The sequence below is a fragment of the Nasonia vitripennis genome, assembly GCF_009193385.2.
Source record: "Nasonia vitripennis strain AsymCx chromosome PSR unlocalized genomic scaffold, Nvit_psr_1.1 chrPSR_random0039, whole genome shotgun sequence".
In the NCBI taxonomy this organism is placed as follows: Eukaryota; Metazoa; Arthropoda; class Insecta; order Hymenoptera; family Pteromalidae; genus Nasonia; species Nasonia vitripennis.
This window is the reverse complement of record NW_022279698.1, coordinates 179,366-186,448: the sequence shown is the minus strand read 5'-3', so window position 1 is coordinate 186,448 and position 7,083 is coordinate 179,366.

Genomic DNA, 7,083 nt, shown 5'->3' with positions numbered 1-7,083 from the left:
GTTCTATGGCTGTTTGAAGCTTTTATAAAGAACGCCGTCCTGTAGCCAACGACAAGATGGCGGCCGCTGAGAGAAATTCTTAACAGGCGAGTGCGGGGAGTCAAAGTCTCGACTTTGGCCCCACGCTCTCTCTCACTCAGCGGTAAGGGTATGATCTTGCCCATGGAATTCTGGCGTGAAGCTTTTATAAAAGAACGCCGTCCTGGCGGTAGCGGCAGATGACCGCGGTGTTTATTGTAGATGCGGAGTCAAAGAGTCTCGACTTTGGCTTACGCTTCTCTCCTCCAGCGGTAAGTATGATTTATACCCTTAATTGTGGCTACATGCCGGAAGCTTTTATAAAAGAACGCCGTCCACTGTGGCCAATGCCAGATGGCGGCCGCAGTCAGGCTATTGTATGGGCAGAATGGGGTGTCAAAGAGATCTCGACTTTGGCTTACCTTCTCCTCAACGGTAAGTATGATCTTATACCCTTAAATTCTAGCTACGTAGGAAGCTTTATAAAGAACGCCGTCTGTGACCCAACGACAAGGATGGCGGCCCGCAGTGAACTGTTGTATAGGCGGGGTAGGATTAAAGTCTCGACTTTGACACGCTTCTCTCCACTCCAGCAGTAAGTATGATTTTATACCGCGCTTAAATTGGCAGCTACATGCCAGAGCTTATGAGAACTGTGCGTCCTGTGGCCAACACGCGACAAGATGGCGGCCGCAGTGAGCTATTGTATGGGCAAGATGCCGGGGTCAAAAGTCCTCGACTTTTGAAGCACACGCTTCTCTCCCCACTCCAATGGCAGTAGTGATCATACCCTTAAATTCCTGGCTACATGCCAGAAGCTTTATAAAGAACGCCGTCCTGTGGCCAACGACAAAATGGCATTGCCGCAGTGACTATTTGTATGAGCAGGGTAGAGTCAAAGTCTCGACTTTGGCTTACACGCTTCTCTCACTCAGCCATTAGTGATCTTATGCCGCCGGTGCAGCTATGCCAGAAGCTTTAGCAAAGAACGCCGTCCTGGCCAACGACAGGAAGAATGGCGGCCGCAGTAAGCAGCTGTTGTATGGGCGGGTAGGGTCAAAGTCTCGACTTTGGCTTACGCGCTTCTCTCACTCCAGCAGTAAGAGTATGATCTTATACCATAGATTCTAGCTACATGAAGCTTTTTATAAAAAGAACGCGCCGTCCTGTTGCTGATAAGATGGCGGCCGCAGTGGAAAAAGCCTATTTGTATGGGCAGAATGCGGGAGTCAAAGTCTGTTTGACACACGCTTCTCTCGCGCCTCCATGATAAGGTATGATTTGCATACCCTTAATTGTAGCCTTCATGCCGAGTCAAAGTCTCGACTTTAAGCTTACACGCTTCTCTGCTCAGCGAGTAAGTATGATCTTATGCCAAATTCTGGCACATGCCAGAAGCTTATAAAAGAACATGATCCTGTGGCCAACGACAAGATAGCGGCGCAGTGAGCTATTTGTATAGGCAGAATGCGAGGTCAAAAGTCTCGACTTTTGAAACTACACACGCTTCTCTCGCAGTAGAAGTATGATCTTATACCCTTAAATTCTAGCTACATGCCAGAAAGCTTTTATAAAAGAACGCCGTCCTGTGGCCAACGACATGAATGGCGGCCGCAGTGGAAGACTATTGCCAAGGCAGAATAAGGGAGTCAAAAAGTCTCGACTTTGGCTTACACGCTCTCCTCCAGCAATGAGTATGATTTTATACGCAGAATTGTAGCTTCGCGCAGAAGCTTTTTATAAAAGAACGCCGTCTGTGGCGACATAAGATGGCGGCCGCGAATGACTGTATAGAGCAGAATGCGGGAGTCAAAGTCTCTCGACTTTGGCTTACACGCTTCTCTCTCCAGCAGTAAATTATGATCTTATACCCGCCAGGTTCTATTACATGCCAGAAGCTTTTTATAAAAGAACGCCGTCCTGTGACCAACGACAAGATGGCGGCCGCAGTGACGCTTATGGGCAGGAATGCGAAGTCAGAATCTCGACTTTGAAGCTACCTATCTCACCGCTCAACGTAAAGTACTGATCTTATGCCCCGCCAAATTCTAGCTGTGCAGAAGCTTTTGCAGGCGCGATACCGGCCAACGACAAGATGGCGACCGCAGTGAGCTATTGTATGGAAGCAGCGGGAATGCGGGGAGTCAAAGTCTCGACTTTACGCTTCTCTCACTCCGTAGTAGTGATTTTGCACTTAATTACGTAGCTACATGCCAGAAGCTTTTATAAAGAACGCCGTCCTGTAACGGCGAGCATAAGATAGCGAAGGCCGCAGTGGAGAGAACATTGACGCAGGCAGGAATGCGGGGAGTCAAAGTCTCGGCACGGCACTTCTCACTCCAGCAGTAAGGTATGATCTTATACCGCTTAAATTCCACAGCTACGCGCCGGCTTTATAAAGAACGCCGTCCTGTGGCCAACGACAAGATGGCGGCCCGCGGCGAACTGGCATAGGCAGATGCGGGAGTCAAAGTCTCGACTTTGGCTTACGCAGCCCTCTCGCACTCAGCAGTAAGTACTTCGATCTTATACCCATAAATTCGCTTCCACGTACCAGAAGCACACGCATAAAGAACGCCGTCCGGCTAACGACAAGATGGCGGCCGCAGTGAACTATTGTATGGAGCGGAATGCGGAGTCAAAGTCTCGACTTTGGCTTACGCTTCTCTCACTCCAGCAGTAGTATGATTTATACCCTTAAATTGTAGCTACATGCCGACTTTTATAAAAGAACGCCGTCCTGTAACGACAAGATGGCGGCCAGATCGACTATTGTATAGGCAGAATGGGAGTCAAAGTCTCGACTTTGGCTTACGCTTCTCTCACTCCAGCAATGCTAAGTATGATCTTATACCCTTAATTCTAGCTACATGCCAGAGCTTTTATAAAGAACCGCCAAATCCTGTGGCCAACGACAAGATGGCGACCGCAGTGCAGACTATTTAGGCAGAATGCGGTCAAAGTCTCCGACTTTGGCTTACACGCTCTCTCACTCCAGCAGTAAAGTATGATCTTATACCCTTAGAATTCCCCAACATGCCAGAAGCTTTTTATAAAAAGAACAAATCCCTGTGGCCAACGACAAGATAGCGACCGCAGTGAAGAAAACTATTGTATGGAAGGCGGAATGCGGGGTCAAAGTCTCGACTTTGGCACACGCTTCTCTCGCACTCCAGCAGTAAGTATGATTTATACCTTAAATTGTAGCTGCCGGAAACTTTTATAAAAGAACGCCGTCCTGTATTAGCGACAAGCCGGGTGAGCTATTTGTATGGGCAGAATGCGAAGTCAAAAGTCGACTTTGGCTTACGCTTCCGCTCCAGCTTCTGGCATGTGCTAGAATTTAAGGGTATAAGAATCATACTTACTGCTGGATGAGAGAAGCGTGTAAGCCAAAGTCGAGACTTTTTTTGACTCCCGCATTCTGCTATACAAATAGCTCACTGCGGGCCGCCATCTTGTCGTTGGCCACAGGGACGGCGTTCTTTTTATAAAAGCTTTGGCATGTAGTCAATTTAAGGGTATAAGATCATACTTACTGCTGGAGTGAGAGAAGCGTGTAAGCCAAAGTCGAGACTTTTGACTCCCGCATTCTGCCTATACAAATAGCTCACTGCGGCCGCCATCTTGTCGTTGGCCCAGGACGGCGTTCTTTTTAAAAGCTTCTGGCATGTAGCTAGAATTTAAGGGTATAAGATCATACTTACTGCTGGAGTGAGAGAAGCGTGTAAGCCAAGTCGAGACTTTTGACTCCCGCATTCTGCCTATACAAATAGCTCACTGCGGCCGCCATCTTGTCGTTGGCCACAGGACGGCGTTCTTTTATAAAAGCTTCTGGCATGTAGCTAAATTTAAGGGGTATAAAAATCATACCTTACTGCTGGAGTGGAGAGAAGCGTGTAAGCCAAAGTCGAGACTTTTGACTCCCGCATTCTGCCTATACAAATAGCTCACTGCGGCCGCCAATCTTGTCGTTGGCCACAGGACGGCGTTCTTTTTATAAAAGCTTCTGGCATGTACTAGAATTTAAGGGTATAAAGATCATACTTACTGCTGGAGTGAGAGAAGCGTGTAAGCTAAAGTCGAGACTTTTGACTCTGGCAGTAGCTAGATTCTAAGGGTATAGATCATATACTGGGAGTGAAGAAGCTGTAGCAATCGGACTTTGGCTCGCATTCTGCTATAAAATAGTCATGGGCGCCATCTTGTCGTTGCCACAGGACGGCGTTCTTTTTATAAAAGCTTCTGGCATGTAGCTACAATTTAAGGGTATAAATCATACTTACTGCTGGAGTGAGAGAAGCGTGTAAGCCAAAGTCGAGACTTTTGACTCCCGCATTCTGCCTATACAAATAGCTCACTGCGGCCGCCATCTTGTCGTTGGCCACAGGACGGCGTTCTTTTTATAAAAGCTTCTGGCATGTAGCTAGAATTTAAGGGTATAAATCATACTTACTGCTGGAGTGAGAGAAGCGTGTAAGCCAAAGTCGAGACTTTTGACTCCCGCATTCTGCCTATACAAATAGCTCACTGCGGCCGCCATCTTGTCGTTGGCCACAGGACGGCGTTCTTTTATAAAAGCTTCTGGCATGTAGCTACAATTTAAGGGTATAAATCATACTTACTGCTGGAGTGAGAGAAGCGTGTAAGCCAAAGTCGAGACTTTTGACTCCCGCATTCTGCCTATACAAATAGCTCACTGCGGCCGCCATCTTGTCGTTGGCCACAGGACGGCGTTCTTTTATAAAAGCTTCTGGCATGTAGCTAGAATTTAAGGGTATAAATCATACTTACTGCTGGAGTGAGAGAAGCGTGTAAGCCAAAGTCGAGACTTTGACTCCCGCATTCTGCCTATACAATAGCTCACTCGGCGCCATCTTGTCGTTGGCACAGGACGGCGTTCTTTTTATAAAAGCTTCTGGCATTAGCTACAATTTAAGGGTATAAATCATACTTACTGCTGGAGTGAGAGAAGCGTGTAAGCCAAAGTCGAGACTTTTGACTCCCGCATTCTGCCTATACAAATAGCTCACTGCGGCCGCCATCTTGTCGTTGGCCACAGGACGGCGTTCTTTTATAAAAGCTTCTGGCATGTAGCTAGAATTTAAGGGTATAAAATCATACTTACTGCTGGAGTGAGAGAAGCGTGTAAGCCAAAGTCGAGACTTTTGACTCCCGCATTCTGCCTATACAAATAGCTCACTGCGGCCGCCATCTTGTCGTTGGCCACAGGACGGCGTTCTTTTTATAAAAGCTTCTGGCATGTAGCTAGAATTTAAGGGTATAAATCATACTTACTGCTGGAGTGAGAGAAGCGTGTAAGCCAAAGTCGAGACTTTTGACTCCCGCATTCTGCCTATACAAATAGCTCACTGCGGCCGCCATCTTGTCGTTGGCCACAGGACGGCGTTCTTTTTATAAAAGCTTCTGGCATGTAGCTAGAATTTAAGGGTATAAAATCATACTTACTGCTGGAGTGAGAGAAGCGTAAGCAAAGTAGACTTGACTGCTACTAAAAAGGGAAAAACATGGAGTGAGAGAAGCGTGTAAGCCAAAGTCGAGACTTTTGACTCCCGCATTCTGCCTATACAAATAGCTCATGCGGCCGCCATCTTGTCGTTGGCCACAGGACGGCGTTCTTTTTATAAAAGCTTCTGGCATGTAGCTAGAATTTAAGGGTATAAAATCATACTTACTGCTGGAGTGAGAGAAGCGTGTAAGCCAAAGTCGAGACTTTGACTCCCGCATTCTGCCTATACAAATAGCTCACTGCGGCCGCCATCTTGTCGTTGGCCACAGGACGGCGTTCTTTTTATAAAAGCTTCTGGCATGTAGCTAGAATTTAAGGGTATAAGATCATACTTACTGCTGGAGTGAGAGAAGCGTGTAAGCCAAAGTCGAGACTTTTGACTCCCGCATTCTGCCTATACAAATAGCTCACTGCGGCCGCCATCTTGTCGTTGGCCACAGGACGGCGTTCTTTTATAAAAGCTTCTGGCATGTAGCTAGAATTTAAGGGTATAAAATCATACTTACTGCTGGAGTGAGAGAAGCGTGTAAGCCAAAGTCGAGACTTTTGACTCCCGCATTCTGCCTATACAAATAGCTCACTGCGGCCGCCATCTTGTCGTTGGCCACAGGACGGCGTTCTTTTATAAAAGCTTCTGGCATGTAGCTAAATTTAAGGGTATAAGATCATACTTACTGCTGGAGTGAGAGAAGCGTGTAAGCCAAAGTCGAGACTTTTGACTCCCGCATTCTGCCTATACAAATAGCTCACTGCGGCCGCCATCTTGTCGTTGGCCACAGGACGGCGTTCTTTTATAAAAGCTTCTGGCATGTAGCTAGAATTTAAGGGTATAAATCATACTTACTGCTGGAGTGAGAGAAGCGTGTAAGCCAAAGTCGAGACTTTTGACTCCCGCATTCTGCCTATACAAATAGCTCACTGCGGCCGCCATCTTGTCGTTGGCCACAGGACGGCGTTCTTTTATAAAAGCTTCTGGCATGTAGCTAGAATTTAAGGGTATAAGATCATACTTACTGCTGGAGTGAGAGAAGCGTGTAAGCCAAAGTCGAGACTTTTGACTCCCGCATTCTGCCTATACAAATAGCTCACTGCGGCCGCCATCTTGTCGTTGGCCACAGGACGGCGTTCTTTTATAAAAGCTTCTGGCATGTAGCTAGAATTAAGGGTATAAGATCATACTTACTGCTGGAGTGAGAGAAGCGTGTAAGCCAAAGTCGAGACTTTTGACTCCCGCATTCTGCTATACAAATAGCTCACTGCGGCCGCCATCTTGTCGTTGGCCACAGGACGGCGTTCTTTTTATAAAAGCTTCTGGCATGTAGCTAGAATTTAAGGGTATAAAATCATACTTACTGCTGGAGTGAGAGAAGCGTGTAAGCCAAAGTCGAGACTTTTGACTCCCGCATTCTGCCTATACAAATAGCTCACTGCGGCCGCCATCTTGTCGTTGGCCACAGGACGGCGTTCTTTTTATAAAAGCTTCTGGCATGTAGCTAGAATTTAAGGGTATAAGATCATACTTACTGCTGGAGTGA